Raw genomic sequence first — 18,994 nt, 5'->3', positions numbered from 1 at the left:
ATATACATGTATGTATATACATGTACATAGATATATCTATACGTATAGATAGATAGATATATCTATACATATAGATAGATAGATCTATATATATCACATCTTCTTTATCCATTCATTAGTCAATGGACATTTGGGTTCTCTCCATAGTTTGGCTGTTGTTAATAATGCTGCTAGAAACATTGGAGTGCATGTACCCCTTCAAATATGTACTTTTATACCCTTTAGGTACCTCATTCTTCTTAATAACTGTAAAATTCTTCATTATATGGGAGTATTCATTCCTTTAGCAAATGTTTAATGCTCATCTACCATGCGTCAGGCACACTTTCAGACACTAAGCATACAAAATTGAATAAGACAAAATCCCTGCTTCATGAAAAAAACATTCTACTATATTTTAACATTTGAGGAACTAGAATATTAACAATACATATTGAGCACCATTAGTCACTATCACGTTTGTGGCTTTTACAAACAGTGCTGTAATAAGTCACCCAGTAAATAAATCTTGATGCTAATTTATCAGTTGAGTGAATTGCAGATGTTATTTTTATTCATTCAGTCTTTCAGTCAATTCTTTCTTCATATTATCAACTTCTCCAGGAATGGATTGTGACTTTTTCATTGTTAATTAAATTAATGCAGGAATAGAATTTTTATACTTAGGTACTCTACCTTTGTAAATCTACCTCCTCAAGTACCTTGATAAAGATGTTAAAATTTATCTGAAGTGAATCCTTCTGAACCAGCCTATGATAATGCTCTGAAGGGTAATTAGGTCAAATGGGCCAGTTTCTCTCCACTTTTATTGATCATATGTGCTAGAGACTTCTGATTTAAATATTTCACGATAACCAAATACCTTCCGGACACAATTTTTATGTCTCCTTTTGGTTTCTGTGTAGCATAAGAACAAAGGAAAGATGTCTTTGTAAATCAAACAAAACAAATAAATATATTTCTCCATTCGTAGAAAATTATGCTTTCTACAAAATTGGGCAAAAAAAATCAATTTCTATTTCTATGATTCTCATTCAAAAACCTATCCCTGAGTTCCTATTGTCTTTATGCCCCATATATTTATTACAATTGAAATCAGGTCAAAATTCACATCTAGGAGTGCCTCAGACAAGAAGAGAAGGAACGCCAATTGCCAGATAGTGGGTGCACCAGGGAGAAAGTAGCCTCACCCCCTCTAGAGGTGGATGTGGACTGTATTCATAGAGTCCACATACATGTGGACTGTATTCATAGAGAATACTTTCTGCGGGTGGGTAGGATATTGATATCCTACCCACCCGCAGAAAGTATTCTCTATGTTTCAGACTTCCAGTGACATCAAAGACATTTGACCAGTTTGGGTAGAAACTAGGAAGCCACTTAAATTTTTTTTTTCTAAGAACTATGTCCTCCTAGGAAAAAAAGTTCTCTGTGGACTTCTGACACAAAACGGTTTGTTTTGTTTTGTTTTGTTTCATTTTCTGGCCGTTATCCAAATCTGTCTCAGGGAAAACAAAAATAATTCCTTTTCGTCAAATGGGATATCACAAATGGAGCTTAATTTAATGCTCTTCTATTAATTCAAAATTTTTACTCTGCACAAACAATTGAAAACTTGAGTGGGAGGCTAAGTGCCCACTCATCCAGCTGTAGTGAGGAGTGTATGAATTGTGTATGAATTGAGCAATCCATATGCATTGTTACTAGGGGAAGCATGAATAGTTGAAGAAACTGAATCAGGTCAGTTTGACTTATAACTGGAAAGGTAGAGGAAGAAAAAAAAAAAAAAGACCCCAAACAACCTTTCTCAAAGTAAATTTATCTGTGGTATTAATGTCTATAGGTAATTCACAACTCCTGTTACAGGAAAAACGGCACCTTTGAATTTGAAATATGTGTATGTGTTCATGTGCGTGTGAGAGAGGAAATACTGAAGACGGAGTTCCCGTCAATATTTGGCAATAGAGGGAATAAGGGGGTGTGCGTGCCATTTCGCAAAGATTCTTTTACATCCAAAGATGATCATTTACTCTCTTGACTAAGACATTCTTACCTCATTACAGTTTTTTCTGTGAAAGGTTGGCATGATCTGGGTTTATGATATGAAATGCAAGCCATGTGACACATACCTATCTTTAGAGATCGATGCCACCTTCATTGCTCTATTACAGTCTTTCATTTGCACAGATTCCTGGAGTCAAACAAGTAATGACATAGGCTTGACACAAAGAGGGAGCTCCCAGAGACGGTTTTGTTATGGTTCTTCCCTTCTACACATAAAGGCCACCCTCCATTTGTCCTCTGCATATCCAGATAGGGAGATCAAGATAGTATTACCAATCGTGAAAAGCCCTCATACAGATTAACCATCTTTCATTTTGTTGAGTCCAACGGATGGATAAATAGTTGCAATATAATGGAGCTGAAACACAGGTCCGAGAGAGAAGAGAGCTGAATTCTAGCTCAATTCTGCCACTTAGTAGCCATATAAACTGTAGTTTACATTCTAGGTGTCAGTTACTTTGTGTGTTAATGATGATATTTATCAAAACATGATTTGAATAGGTGCCCGTCTAAAGAAAAGGAATAGAATTGGAAAAACCGAGTGTTACACTCAGGTTTCCTTATTGGCAGACATCCTGTCATCTTTACGATGCTGATATGGACAACAACTCTCTAAGAGAACGATACAGGATAGAGCATGTCCTGAAACCCTTCTATCTTGAAACCTTCTTCCATGAGGCACATCTGTGGATGAGTGATCCATGGAGTGTGTTTTCGAATATACTGGGTAAGATGGCAATTTTAGGATTCTGCTTCTCTGGTCCTGCCACCATCTGGTGATGGGGCTGTGTGGGCCTAGTGGCATTCCACTGACCCTGCTGTGGAATGTGGTTGTGGTTCCCTGGAGACCTTCACAGAAAAAAATCCAACTTCAGCTCCCTGGAGGCCACCAAGGCCTCTCCTCTGGAGGCTGGTCATATGTCCACCCCCTGCCAAATCCACCACAGATACTATGCCCACCCCCATCAGCTTCTTCATGGACAGGACCCCTCCTGACATGTTACGTTGAGGTCCCTCTTACTTGCCCACGTTGGATGCCATGTTTCTTCCCCACCATTGGTGGAATAAAATCCAAGACTAAAGACCCCCACATTTACCTCTTAACCAATGAATAAATCAGGTATAACTCAGGTAATATAACAAAAGATTTCAGAGCACTTTTATTTTATCTTGTTTTCCTATATCTTATTTGGATTATTTCTTATATCTTATCTCCGATATCCGCTTGGAACTGGGTACGGAGACAGGAATAAGACATAGTTTCTGCCAGATGAATATCATCCCTCCTCTCGAGTTGCTTGCAGATTGGTGGGTGAGACAGCTTTGTCAATAAATGGTCCTAAAATATTGTGATAGTTCTACATTAGTAGTATGTGCAGGTTGTTACAGTAAATTTTTTTTTTTTAGGTTAGCTATATAACTGTTTGACTAAGACAGGTCATGGCGGAATTCCTGTCCTTTTAGAATGTAGAGGGTTTAAATAAAAGATCTGAAGCTGTGATTTATTTCATGCGGAGTGACGTTTCAGGTGACTAGATTTTCCTGTTCGTTTTGCCAGCAAGAATCAAACGTTTTGTAAACGGCTTCCCTGCTCTTAAAAGCCTGTCAATTAAATTCATGTGTCCAGTGCTCTGCTGGGCACTGGATGCGAAGCTGGCAGAGCAGAGTTTCACTCTCCTTGGATGGCCTTTGTGGACCTTCTGAACAGCTCATCAGGGAGCTGGTGTTTACACTTAGGTCTTTGACCCAAAGTGACTCCTTAGAAGAATGCACGGAGCACACACGGCTCATAACCGAAGAGAATCTATATAACAATGAGCACTGCGGTGACCCTTTTTGCCTCTGGGGTCCTGCGCCCACCACCCCAGAGGCTGCCACTTGAGGCCCCAACTGTGACGGTTAGTTCTGTGTGGCCACCTGGCCAGGCCAGAGTGCTCAACTATTTCATCAAACACTAACCTAGATGTCACTATGAAGGAATTTTGTAGATACGGCTAGCATGTACCATCAGTTGACTGTAAGGAAAGATTAACGCTGATGATGTGGGTGGGCTTCCTCCAATCAGTTAGTTCAAAGGCCTGAGAACAAAGCTGAGGCTTCCCTGAGCACAAGAAATTCTGCCTCAAGGCTCAGCTCCTGCCTGACTTTGCAGCCCCCCAGCCTGCCCTAAGGATTTCACACCTGTTGCCCCCCTACAACCACGTGAGCGAATTCCTCAAAACAAACCTCTGTTTTTTTCCGTTCTGCTCTGAGAACCTTGTGGTTGACCCACCGTCCCTTACATGCCAGCCTCTGGGCCGACCCCGGAGATTTTCCCAAGTGCACTCTCTTCCCCATCCGAAGCCCCTTCCCACCCCTAGGCTGAAAAGGCCTTGAAACTATTACATATTCTATTACAATTCATCGCTGTTATGAATTAAATAGGCTGTTAAAAGATGTTATGTTCATTGGACTGAAATCACATGTCTGGGAAGTAGCAGTCAAATTTGAATCCAGGTTTGCCTGATCCCAAACTCTATACTATATTCATTGCACCATGTTCCTCCCCTGTAGGAGAATAACTACCTGGGTAAGAATTACCTGGTAGGAAAATATTCCATTTTTTTCTGTGCCACTTTTGTATGTGGAAGGCTTTAAACATTACCTAAATAAGAGATGTGTCATACTGACATCAAATATCTTATAAATTAGATTAAAAAGACAGGATTGTTCTAAGGTGAATGGAACCCTTTTTAAAATGTATTTATTTATTTATTTTAGCTTTTAAAAATGTTTTGAACCCCACCGCTCCTGACCCTCGGAGGCTGATACATCAACAACATGCAACGCATTTCAACCATCAGGCTGCCTTGATCTGGCTTTGCAGAGGTGGTCCTGACCTATCTGATGGACTCTTTCCATCTACTTAGGCACCCCTGACCCTAGCCAGTGCACTCTCTGACTCTCGGCTACACAGGGACCCAGTCAAAACAAGGACGCTCCCATCATCCTCATTCTGAAGTTAGAGAGCTTTTAAGAAAGATTCTTCTACAAATTTTCAGTCAGTGAAAGTACAGATAACTAAGAGTCAGAGAGCTCAACTCTAGACGTATTACTTTTGGGTCTCAAAGCTGTCCATTCAACAAACGCGTATTAAACATTTACTTCATAGGAGGCACTTTGGGAGAAACAAAGATGAATCACATTGCCCTATGATTAATAATGAACGTGGCAGTTGTTCTGTGCCGGACGTTCTGAAAACAGTGCTTTTCACGCCAATGAAAGCAACCAATTAGTGGCTAGTGAAATCAATTCAGTGGGTCACAAACAACATTAGTTTTAATTAAATAGAATACAATAGAAGAGAATAGGAAAGAAGATGGAGTACATGGCACACAGAGAGGTTAAGTCTTTCTTTCTTTTAGTTGTATATGTGCATATACTGGTTTCTAAAGGCAGATGTATTTCTTACCATGAAAGGTAGTCAAAAACCATTTAAAAGCTACCGAGAGAGAGAGAGAGAGAGAGAGAGAGAGAGAGAGAGAGAGAGAAGAAAACATAAGCTTTGCTCTCAAGAAGCTTGCATCTTGCGGGGAAGACAAAGGTAATTAATGAACAGCAGAACCCTTCGTCTAAAGCAGCCGATGACTAAGGGGTACAATGAATGTTGCTGATTTAGTGTTCCTATGAGATTTAGGCCAGGCAAAACTCACCGTGACAGCTCATTACTTCTTCCTCCTTGAAAAATTCCTCACTTGGCTTCCAGGACAACATACCTCGCTGATCTTTGTCATATTCCCTTGCCTATTCCTCCTTAGCTCCCCATCTCCTGTGGTTGGGTCCATGCCAGGTGGGCACAGCTCTTGGACCACTTTTCTCTACTACCAATACTAACTTCTTAGGTCACTCAGTCATTATCTGAGCTTTAAATACCATGTGAGTGCCCACGTTTGTTTTTGCGGCCCAGATGGCCTGAACTCCCAGACTTGCATATCCAGGGCCCTATTCAACCTCTCTACTTGGAGGTCTCATGGACATCTCACACACAATATGTCCCACAGTAAGCTCCTAATCTTTGTCACCCAAGTGCGCACCTCCCTTGGGTTTTTCTCATCACAGCTAATGGGAATTCAATTTTTCCAGCTGGTTAGGCCAAAAATCCTGGCATAGTTTTTGACTCTCCTGTTTCTCTCAATTTCCACGTCCAAATCATCATTGAGAAGCCTCTGGGCTCTATCTTCTCCTCACCTCCTCGGCTACCACTATTTCTCACCTTCAACTGTCATCTGGTTTAGTGCATGAGCCTCCAGATTCTTCCCTGGAGTCTACCTTATCCCCTCTAGCAACCTCAACTCAGCAAGTCGAATGATCCCTTTATTTATTTATCTTTTTTAAGTAGGCTCCATGCCCAGTGTGGAGCTTGAACTCATGATCCAGGGATCAAGAGTCCCATGCTGTACCAACTGAGTCAGCCGGGTGCCCCACCAAGTGATCCTTTTAAACCAGGCCTTCTGGTATCTCTCATCAGAACCTCCCATCTCTTACCATCTCAAGGAGTAAATGCCACAGTGCTTACAATGGCCTGTGAAGCCCAGTGATCTGGACCCTATGCCCACCCTTCACCCCTCTTGTTCTCACCTGCTATCTCCTCTCACTCCACTTCCCCACCAGCCTCCTCAAGGCAGCATGGCAGGCAGACCTCCCCAGCGGGACCTTCTCACTCTTCTTTCTGCTCCAAGCACTCACCCTACAGATCTGCAAGCTGACTTCCTCCCCATTCAACCCTTACTCAAGGTCACCTTCTCAGGGAGGCCTCCAGGGGCCATGCTCTGCAGCATGGCAAATGGCACGACTATCCCTCCTCCACATGCACACTCTGCTCCCCTCTCCTGCTTTCCTTTCCTCTATGCCAAAGCTTACTATCTAACGTACATTTTATTCACTGTATTCATGCCTGTCTTCCTCCCTCCCCATTCTACATTGCTGTACACCCAGTACCTAAAGCAGTGCCTACGTTACAGTAATAGGCTCAATAAATGTGCACTGGATAAATGAACAATGGCTTTAAAGTATTTGAAAAAGTCCCAAAAGAAATGACACCTTTAACTCCAGCTTAACCACCAAGTCGAAGAAGGTAATACCATAATAAAGTTTGGTCTAAGAAACCTCACCTCAAACTCTACAATGAATACTCCCGTTGGGACATTTCCTTTCGATGGAGCCTGAGCTAGTTTAGAAGTACTGGTTCAGATAGCTACTGAATGTGTGATACTCATCTATGTACATGCTCGTATGACAAGTTCTGTTAGTTCTGTATCATGTTGCCTAGAGGAAGTGGGTTGAAGTATAGCCTTAAAAGTACAAATCTCCAAAAGGCAATTTCCCCATATGAGATTATTAAATGGAATGTTGTATTACACATGTGCCTAAAGACACCCCAAATATTATTCCAGTCTTTCTAGATGTCAACAACTACATTCACATAATTTGAAAGAGGATATTTCATTGAATTAGAATGAATGGTGTTCATGAAGGAAAGATTGTATTTTGGTCCATTTGAATACAGTATACTTTTTTTTTAAGTTTATTTATTTATTTTGAGAGAGAGAGAGAGAGAGAGAGAATGAACAGGGGAAGGGCAGAGAGACAGGAAGAGGAGAATCCCAAGCAGGCTCCACGCTATCAGTACAGAGCCAGAGGCAGGGCTTGAACCCATGAACGGTGAGATCATGACCTGAGCTGAGATCAAGAGTCAGATGTTTAACCCACTGAACCACCCAGGTGCCCCTGAATACAGTATACTTTTAGGTGTCATGAATGTAACTTGGAATACAAAGACCAAACAGCACCAAGGTGCACTAGTAATCAGATGATAGCGATTTTTTAAAAGAAGGATATTTTGAACTTTTTCTCTTCTCAAATCTATTGTTTTTTTTTCTACTATATGCCAAACAGCTAAGTTTAATGGTTCACAAGGGTAATAATCTATGAGCTCATTTGAGAAAACTTAGTATCCCAGACTTAATGGTAAACTAAAGGAAAATATTTGCTGAAATCTACTGCAAAAATTTGTAATTTTGAATTAAGTATTAATACTGGAGATGATTGACTTGATATTCTGTGGACTGCAAACTAGCTGTTCCAAGATTATCAGACTTGAAGTTCTAAGGAAAAAACTATAGTCATAAACATTGACAAGCAGTGGGGGCTCAGAACTGCTGAGACACATAGAAGATTTTACCCAACACTGAAGTTCAGTTCTGATGAACTACACATGGGCTTCTATCTACCTCAAGAGGAAGATCACCAACCTTCTACCCACATCTCTGCTTTTGAGCACCAGGCACAGAATTCTAATTTGCCTCAGGGAATTCAAGTTTTGGAATTATAGCTACAACCATAGGGGATGTAGTGGGCAGATGTCGTCATGTATGACTACACCACTAATGGGAAAATATGATGGCTCATCTAGCCATTGCAAACCATCAGATATGCCTCCAATATGCCTGAAAGACATGTGAGAAATGAGCAGTTGCATTAAAAAATAAGAAAGGGCTCCAAACTAGCTCATCTCCTATAAGTCAACGGAAATAAATGTGAAATACTTACTAGAGACGTAAACCTCTGTTGTTTTTAATCTTGCTCTCTTTTAGGATGCTTGTTTTCTTGCTTTTATTTCACAAAAACTAGTAGCCAACTATAACTGCTGGATGACAGGTGTTCTGTGGACATGAGTTTTTCAAGTCTTTTGGTTCTTTCAAGCATCTACCCCTCTCTACTTGTTACGGTTTTCAAAATGTTACAGCATTATAGCCCCCAGTAGCTTAATGCTTGAGTTTTATGTTTAACGGAAAATTGCTGTTTTGAAACTTACAGACAGCAAAATGATATGATGAAAAGAACATAGAAATTTGAAACAAACCTGCCCTCCAATTCTAGTGTGACTTACCAGCTGTAAAATTTAGTGTAAGTTATTTAATAGCACCGAGTCTCAATTTTCTCATCTTTGCAATGGGATTAATAACAACAGAGGGTTTTGTATTGTATGAGGTAATATTTGCGTGTTGGGATTATACAATGGCCACTAGCAGGCCCTAAGGCTAGCTACTTCACTGTGGATGTACTGAATGAGAGAGGAAATATCTTTGACCCAGCATTCCAAGCAACGGTCGAGACGCTTGCTCACCGAATAGGCTTAGATCACGCTCTCAGCCTCAAGCCAAGCAGGGAATGTGATATGCTAATTGGCTTAGCCAATCCTCAAGTGCAGTTCCTTCTGGGGAGGAAGGGTTCTCCAGAGCAGAATCATGGGGTTGTAACTACAAGAACCAGAAGTAGAACCAGGGCAGCAAACCCCACAGATGTCCACCACCATCAAAATACAGGGGGGACGATGAAGAAAATTAATTTTCCTCCCCTGGCCTGAAATTACATCAGAATGTGGTATCTTAGCTACTACTTCTTGATGTGGAATCGTAGATAGCAGCCCCTCTGATGTCAGCTATCACCTCAGTAACATTTTCCACTGGTCGCCAGGATCCCTCCTCTCCTTTGAGGGGTCACGGACCTCGCCCCTCACATTTCTCCCACAATGCCTTTTCTCAACGGCATCCATGCACTTCATACACATGTACGTTCAACTCCTAAGGAACAGTTTGACCACCAGGGAAGAAGATTTTTAAGAACAAAGCACAAACCCAGTAGGTCATTCAAACGTACTGAAATACTCTACTCAGCTTGACTTGCTCTAAAGCTATTTTTCCCTTTCCTTCACTTATCCCCCAGATTTGCCCAATCCACTTAAAATTTGTAAATCCCGTTGAGACCAGAGACTGTGTTTTATAAAATGCTTTTGGTGTATTTACCCGGCACCTACTATTGTGCTAAGTACCCTGTAGATTCCTATAAACGTTGGTGGGTGAGGATAATTCCATAGGGGCACAGTGAGCGAATCACCATGGCCTAGTACTGTTTACAAAGTTCTATTTGAGGGTGTTTAATAATTTTTATTTGGAGGGTGATGTAGCAAAGGGTCTAATAAGCCTTATTTAAAAAGAGGTAGGTATTTACTCTTGTCCTTAAAAGGTAATTTTTAAGCAATCTGAAGCAAATGAAGGTTTACACCCGCTTTGGGTTTCATGGGGAGTTAGAAAGGGCGGTTGTCAGAGAAATCTGATTGGAAAACACCAGTCAGGCCTTGGGATCTGCACATCGCATAATTGTAATTTTCCTATTCTTGCTCTTTTTTTCTGCTTTTTGCTATGAGAAGAGCAAGCTTAAAAGGCTACAGGGACATTTATGCCAAGTCGCATTTGTCAAGTTGAAAGCTGTGTGGAGCAGAAAAGCAGTTCTCCCAGCTGTAAAGAAGATGCAAAGGACCCGAGTGAGTAGGGAATCTGAGAGCTCACTAAAAGTGCTTAGAAGGCCGATACATTCACGCCATTTCTGTAACAAGTTGTAGGCAGGCACTTGAAATCCAGGGTGAAGCCTCCTTCTCACTGGGGTGCATCCAGGCCCCCAAAGCCATCCTTGAAAGGTGTCGTTGTCCTTCAAGTTTTCTACTCCCCGCAAAGCTGTCCATTTGTGTTTAAGCGCTGATAACAGCAGTTGGTCAGGGCACCATGAAACAGCGAGACAGCAAATGCTGTTTTACTTCCTACTTAGGTGTCTATTACTTTAAGCCCTCCTCATTGGTGCTAGCAAGTTAATGACAAGATAATATTTATGCTTATTTCAGTGGTTACATTTTATGTTTATTTTAAAAATACAGTTGAGTGGGAGCATAAGCTCCATTTTTTTTTTCGTTTATTTGTTCAGTGACTCAATCAGCATACAGTCATCGGAGGCAGGGTGATATTAAAGCTGTGATGTCAGACAAATCCAGACTCCTACTCGTTATTATGACCTTGAGCGAGTCATTTCCGCTTTTGGAATCTAAGTTTTGTGGCAGTAAAATGGACATAGTAATGCCTGTTTCACAGGGCTGCTGGAAGCACTAAAGTAAGGTATCTCTTCCAGCCCTCTGCGATTATTCCACAAATGTCAGATTACTCCATATATATCAAATCCCTAGCTCTCCTTTCATAAATACAGTTTTTCCTCCCCATATTTATCCTTCTTCATGAGCTCAGGTAAGACCAAGTAGGTTGACCCCCTCAGCCATAGCCCAGCGCCCTCATTTACCTGGTTCCTCTAATAGAAATACTCAATTGCTGAAGGGATCGACAGATGCAAGGGTAGCCTTGCGAATATCAACCGATTATTGATGTCCACCATTTTAACCACTGCTCCAACTTGCCATATTGTCCTTATTTCTATCCCACCAATAAAATGCCTAACTTATTTCTCCTAGCTTCCTTGGTTCCTGACGAAATAGAACTTTGATTTCAGTCCCACCTCAGCCTTAGATTCTTGGGTTTTCCTCCCAAATGTCTGCCATCCCGACCTGCTCACAGAATTGCACTGGCCTACCCTGGTATATTTCAGGACATATGTTCCATTCCTGCTGTCCCAGCTTTCTAAGGGTCTGCATTCCTTTTGTGGCTCTCAGATTTCCCAAAATCTCACACATTTTCATTCCTCCAAACCTCACCATCCAACCTTCCATCTTGAGATAATCCGCTCTCCAGGAGTCACCCACACATGGCTTCATCTTCCAGCCACCATCTCTCAGACCATCACTGGCACAAAATGTCTGACTCTATCTACATGTAGTTACACTGTACTGACTGCAGCCCAGCAAAAGTGGGGGACTGAAACCACAGGTCCTTTGGAAGAGCCTTTTAAAAGTAAGCCTTCTCTTGTCTGAAATAGTATTTCTCATAAATTATACTTAAAGGCTTGTAGTCTTTCATTTGTTTTATTAACTTTTTTTCCTCTGGACAGAACTTAAAACTATACGGAGGGGTTTTTTTTCTTATCTGAAATATGTATTCTTTAGATTACCATAAAATAACAATTGTTATTCAAAAGACAGCCAAGATCTGAATATGGAGAGCAGCGGTGGGGGGACGGGGGGGGGGGGGGGGGGGGGGGGGGGGGGGGGGGAAGGTGAGGGTGGTAAATCCCTGGACTGTGACAGTAGACCCCATCTTGGGTATAGTATCAACGTATACTAACTACTAACCTCTCTGGACTTCAATTTCTTTTTTTGACAAGCTAAGATTATAATACTTCTTCTTATCCTTCAAGGTAGTTGTAAGGATCATGAGACATGTGAGCTTCTGTTTGTTTGCAAAAGCATGGCGCAGATGAATGCTAATTATTATTATCAATTTGGCCACTATTAAATATGAACATTAAGTTCTATAGTTCTAGAACTATAACAATAGTTCTAATAATAGAACTATTATAAGTTCTATAATCCCAGAATACAGCCATGTCTTGTTTTTATTTTTGCACATACTCTTTAAAAGGCATTTGATTCTAAGATAAATTTTTCATGCTTTGGCATCTTTGATACTGGAATGAATCATATCATCTAGGGAGAGTCAGAGTTTAGTTGGTGGCATTTATTTCTTTCTTAGTGGCACAAAAAAACACCGAGGGTTTTGCAATGATATCTTAGATTCAGGACAATGTGGCATTTGGATATTAGAGGAAAGCTGAAGGAAGTAAGTGTACTTTGTCTTTTCAGAATGGAAACTTCATTAACCAAGTGGGGATACGAGCCCCCAAAATCAGCAAAATGTTTGAGACATTCAGAACGGAAGGTATTATCTTGGATCATATAACTTTTCAAGGTTCCTCATGGGAAAGACTTTTTAAGGACCCCTAGTTCATCACAGCTTTTCCTCACAGATCTCCCAGAACGAGTGTGATTCTCTTTTAACTGAGTTTGGGGAAACCTAAAGGAGAGGGGAAATGGCAGCACCAGAAGACAGTCTACTTTTAAAGATCCTAAAAGAGAGATAAATACATTTTTGTGTATGAAATTTTTATATTTTTACATAGGATAATATGTATATTATATTATAAAGTATATAGTATATAGTATGTAGTATATATATATAGTATATTCTTATACTAGAACATCTACATTTAAAAAAAATTTTTTTTAATGTTTATTTATTTTTGAGACAGGGAGAGACAGAGCATGAGCAGGGAAGAGGCAGAGAGAGAGGGAGACACAGACTCTGAAGTAAGCTCCAGGCTCTGAGCTATCAGCACAGAGCCTGACATGGGGCTCGAACCCATGGACAGTGAGGTCATGACCTAAGCCAAAGTCGGATGCCCAACTGACTGAGACACCCAGGTGCCCTGTAGAACATCTATCTACTTTAATGAGCCGAAGATCCTCAGCTAAAATACCGCTGCTTTTTAATCCCCAATATATTTATGGCTGGCCGTACTTTAAAAGTAGCCATAAAGAGACAGCTTTCTAACCTTTGTCTCAGATTTTTATGATGTTTTGAAGTCCACAAACTATATTCACACACATTATTTCTATTCATTACACCTCTATTATCACCCCCATTTTAGAGATGGAAAGTCTGAATCAAAGAAGTGAAGTGACTTATCCAAGGTCACACACAGTGAGTGAAAACAAAGCTGTTGTTGGAATTCATTCATTCGTTTAGTGTCATGTTTACCCAGAAACCTCTGGTCTTTCTGGCAATGTACTAAGCCCTAGAAATAGCGAGGTAAACAGTAATAAGTGTGCCCCCCCCTTTTCCCTTTCAACCCCCCCACCACCACCTCTGTGACTCAGCACTGCACAGAGCAGAACCTCCATGCAGCCCAGAGGCCCCCTCACCCCCACCTCTTGGCCTTGACAGCCCTCATACATCTGGAAGGCACAGGTTTGGGGTCAAAGTTTTAAAACAAAACAAAACTTTGAATACAAAAATAGTTCCTCGGGAGGTGTTTCCTTTGTTTGTTTGGTTGGCTGTTTTTTTTTTCCTCTCTAAAATTTCTGCTTTGTAAGCCAAAAAGAGGCATTTAGGATTCAATCACTGGGAAGCCAGGCAAACTTCCAGTGGCCTAAAGGCTGTAGGCTTCCCTCTCAATCCTGCAGAATAGAGATGAGACCCCAGGACAGAGAGCTGGGAGTACTTCCTGATGGGAACTCTCATTTAAAATTGATGGGAGTAGACAGTATATTAGGACTTTATGTTTTCGCTTAATATATTTCAATTATTCCTGCCCCTCCCTTGAGAAAGAAAATTGGAAGCAGGCATCAGAGTCTTCTTGGAAAGCCAATGTCATCCCTTGGGGGGGGTGGGGAGGGAGTGTGTGTGTGCTAACAATAGTCCAGAGCTCCCCAAAAATACCTTTGCTGAACACTCCCTATGCTCTTGGGCACATTACTTCATTTAATCCAGGCATAACTCTATGGGTAGGAAACAGACAAGAAAATTGAGGCCTGTACCTAGTTACTGACACAGCAGGAACTCAAACTTGGGTAGTCTACATGTAGAGCTCACACCTCTGACCCTCCAGCAATACTGCTTACCTCATTTCAGTTGCCTTACCTAGTAGTTGGAGAGATGACACAAAAACACATAAAACAAATAGTGTATATAAGTGCCATTGTGTGATTATGCACATTAAGTGTGCAGAAGGAAGATGTGAATCAGGTTTGGGGCCATATAGCCTTCAACACAACCATACAACTCAGCTCTTGTAACTTGACATTAGCCACGGCCAATGTGTAATGAATGGGTATGGTTGTGTGCCAATAAAACTTTATTTGTAAATACACATGGCAAGCTGGATTTAGTCTGTGAGCTATAGTTTGCTGACTCCTTATGTATGCTATATATATGCTATATATATATATATATATATATATATATATATATATATGCTATATACATGCTATATGCATAGATTTCATTAAATCTATGCTATATAGCATATGATATATGCTATAGATTTCATTTAAAAGATCAATTTAATCTGGAACAGTTGGAAGGAGCTTTAGAATTTCTGAGTTCAGCCTGGAAGGAAGTTTTGAGACAGTCTTACAAGACCCTACATGATCTGGCCCTACACCCCTAGCCTTTCCTTGTATCACTTTCCTCTTGCTGGGTACTCTCCAGTCACACTGTCATTTTTGTTCCTAGGCTTTAATTACACACCAATCTTATTCTTACTCTAGGGACTCCATGCTGGCTGAACCTTTTGTCTGGAAGCTCTTCCCAGCTCTCCTCTAAGCTGCCTCCTTTGGTCAGCAGATCTCCTCTGGAATATTACTGCTTTCCTAGTGGCTTCTCCAAGGAACGAGTTAAAGTAGTCCCCCTCCAGCCACTTTGTTGCATTACCCCATCTTATTCTCCTAATGGCATTTATGATTCCTGAGATTATCTTGTTCATTTATGTGTGTGCTTAACTATTATCTGTTTCTTCCTGCACTGCTTCTGGAATGTATGCTCCGTAGTGTGAGATCAATATTTATTTTGTTCACTGTTCCATATTCCAGGCACACCCAGACCATGGCTGGAAAAGAAACGGGCAAAACATACTTGTAGATATAAAGGAATAAGGGAGAGAGACAAACAGAGAGGCAGGGGATGAGACTGAGAAAATGCAAGCATGCCCCATTAGAGCATGTTTAATTTTCTCCTGTTCCATAACTGAACAGCTACAATTACAATGACCCATCATTCAGTGCCCATACACTATTTCATTTAAGAAAACATCCTCATCCTGTAATTAGAAGATGATAGCACTTGGTTATGGTCATTCCTTGGTCAGAAGTAAGTCTTCTATACTTGTGAGCTATGACATGTGGTCTAAATTATAGACTGGCTATTCTTAAAATAGAAAAATGCACACTAATCCTCATTTTGTTTTCTCAAAAATAAAGCTCTCTATTGGAGTTTAATGCTTAAGCATAAGCATTAAAAAGCAAATAATTTCTTTACTCTAACTCATAACAACTACAATATGGATTTTATTACTGTTTCCTTAACATCCGTTGGGTCCAACCACCCCCAGGGTTGGTGCAGACAAGCGGGCCATCCGGCTGGCCTGTCGTCCTCAAGTGCCCAGGCTGCCTTTCTGTCTGCTCCAGCTTCCTCTCCTTACCAAGACTTCTATTCCTTTAAACTGCCAAGACCATTCATACTGAAGGCTTTCTCAGACAGTTGTAAATTTGAATTTCCCTACATTTTTTCTTTCTGTGCAACTGAGGCAGAAAGACACATCAACCTTTGACTAGATCACAGCGGTGGCTGTGCCAATGACTCTCCTTCCTCTCTTTCCAATCAAAAGGGAGCAACACGGAGACAGACTTATCAGCCCAGACATGGCGCCAGCGAAATCCACAAACTTGTTAGGTTCACCCTTATCTCCTTAGTTACTTCTTCACCATTTACTGCCCCAGCCCAAATCCCTTTGTCTTATCAATTCTTCACAGATTTATTATTTCTTTGTCTACAGGGTATAAAAGTTTCCTGCTCCAGTTGCTTCTTTGGATCTTCATTCTCTTGTGAAGGCTCCCAAGTACATGTAAAAAAATAATAAAATGAGTATGCTTTTCTCTTGTTAAAAAAGGGGGGGGGGAGTAACATTTCCCACTTGGGCCCCTTACGGAGGGGTATGCCACTGTCTCCTCTTCTGCTTTAGAGGTTGAAAGAGTCAGAATAAAAATTCTGGCTCAATCATAACAACTTCAGTGACATTATTTTCCTTCTCCAAGATCTTGATTTTCTGTTTCTTTACACTTTTCCTACAACTGATTTCTGCATTATCTTATAGGTAATCTTATCGTCGGCTACCCTTAGGTCTATGAATAATGTGTTAATTTTTAAATTCCATTCCATACAACTTCTTAGCTGCTATCATTTGCAAACTGTTTCATTGAGAGGTATTCAGATTAAATACTTTCCAGTTGGTTCCCTTGGCAACAGAAGCAACCTGTTTCTCGTATAAGTCCAAGTTTCTGCCATAAACTAACTTTGGAAAAAACATCTAAACAGCAATTTGCCATGTTTTGTTTCGTAAGTGATATGACCGGATATAAGTTTGTCCTTGGTCTCTGACATATTCCAGAGACCAGTGCTTATTTAGGAGCTATGCATCAGTGCTGAGAAATGGCAAACGCTGTGTGCATCATCTGTGACCCTAAGCTGTACCAATTTAATTTATAAAATGTAATCGCTAAGCCAATAGTGAGGTTCTGAACATGATCATATCTTTACAATGAGTCACCTGCCAATTGAAGAAAAACAAGACTGTTCCAAACGTTTATAATTTCACTGAGAAATCTTCCTTGTTGCTATGGTGATTTTGATGCTATTCAGCTAAAGCAAAAACTCCACATTGTTACTACCATGATTAATAAATGGCAAATGAATCAGATGCAATGGATTACGAAGGTGTCATGGGACTACAGTTATTTGGTTCCATAGATGCCACACATCATGGCCCAGAAAGAGAGACAGCATTAAATAGTGGTCAAGAGCAAGTCCTCACGAGCTGCCAGGTTGGAATTCTGCCCCTTTGTAGCTGAGACTTTGGTCCAGTTACATAACTTCAGTTTCCTCATTTGTAAACTGGGGATAATAATAATAGTACCCTTCAGCTGTGTGGATCAAATGAGAGAGCATTTACAAAGCACTTAGAACAGTGCCTGCACATAGGAAGTGCCGCTTAAAAATCTGTTAAAATAAACAAACTGCATAATGAAGCTTAGCCTAACTTCACTGGTAGTTTTCCAAATTAGAACTCACAAACCACTGTTTCAGGTCCATAAGAAGCAGCATCTCTTCAGTCTGATGTTTCTAGACATAAGCTTTCAAATTATGCAAATACAGTCATAATTTAAGGAGCAGAGTATAGTGCTCTTTTTAATGGAACATGTATTTTCACTTCCCAGAACTTAACAACATTTAGAAACCTGTGTCTAATATGTGTATGTGTCATCGTGGATAATTTTACGAACGCTTCAGATGTAAAATTCATATATTACTAATCACAAAATTTAGGTTAAGTAAATTCTGATCTTGGGAGTCAAACCAAAATGCTTTGAATGCCAGTGCTGTGTGTTCTTTGGCAAATTCCTTAAGCCCTCTGACTTCCTGTTTCTCATCTGAGAAATACAGAAGAAAACTTGCACAGAGTTGTTATGCTGTTAAAATAAGACCCTCTAAGCAAATTGCATAGCATAGTTAAATGTTAATAATGAAACACTCTATTATTGATGAATAATCCGTAAATAGCATCAAAGTCTTAAATGCCTGTTTACCTTCTCATTGAGACTTGGCCAGTCCTTCCTGGCTACTCCTTCCCCGTCACCATTACTGATAACTCCTACTTGCAGTCTCTCTTTGGTGCATATTCCATTTATGGCACCATACCTTAAACTTGCTGGTGTGTTGATTTGGAACTATGCCCAAATGCGTTTATGCTCTGTCTTCTCATCGCTGTTATAAATGCGTTAAGGGTAAAAACCAGCCTCCTTCTTCTTTGGTGTCTTTTCATTAAGCCCTGTGTACCGTTCCACACACTGAAGGCTGATTATTGCTCCTTAATGGATAAGAAGAGTGGTCATTGTGCATTTCTTTTACTAAGTGGAGGAGTAATGAGATCCTAGTTTGAGTCCGTGTGGAAATGGAAAATCTAAGTGGAACTGAAGACAAAGTCATAAAGAAGCCTTCTATAACATAGTGTAGTGCTCTGCTGAATTCAAAGGCAATGACTGTAGAAAGAAAAAGGAGCAGTGTGCTGAGAACATACTCTTGTGTGGTACCCCCAAACGGGGACTTAGAGTAGGATGCAGGAAAGCAAGAGGAAAAGAACAATTCAGATAAGTAGCTCTACCAGGTAAGTACAGAAACTCTTCAGGGTTGGGGGTGCTCGCGCGTGCGTGTGTGTGTGTGTGTGTGTGTGTGTGTGTGTGTGTGTAGTCAGAGGCCAAGGATAATTTAAATTAAGAAAATGTCACTGGCTTTCATGAGGAGATCATTGGAAACATTTAAAGACTGCTTTCAGTAGATCTATGGAG

General features: G+C 40.6%; 1 protein-coding gene across 7 annotated transcripts in view; it reads left to right on the top strand.

Moving 5' to 3' along the window:
* The window catches only part of DLGAP1 (DLG associated protein 1), a 328,162-nt gene that overhangs the window by 46,312 nt on the left and 262,856 nt on the right, over window positions 1–18,994 (top strand). The window lies entirely within an intron of this gene.

The sequence above is a fragment of the Lynx canadensis genome, chromosome D3 (assembly GCF_007474595.2).
Source record: "Lynx canadensis isolate LIC74 chromosome D3, mLynCan4.pri.v2, whole genome shotgun sequence".
In the NCBI taxonomy this organism is placed as follows: domain Eukaryota; kingdom Metazoa; phylum Chordata; class Mammalia; order Carnivora; family Felidae; genus Lynx; species Lynx canadensis.
The sequence above is the reverse complement of the archived record's forward strand: the minus strand, read 5'-3'. Positions and strand labels throughout refer to the sequence as shown.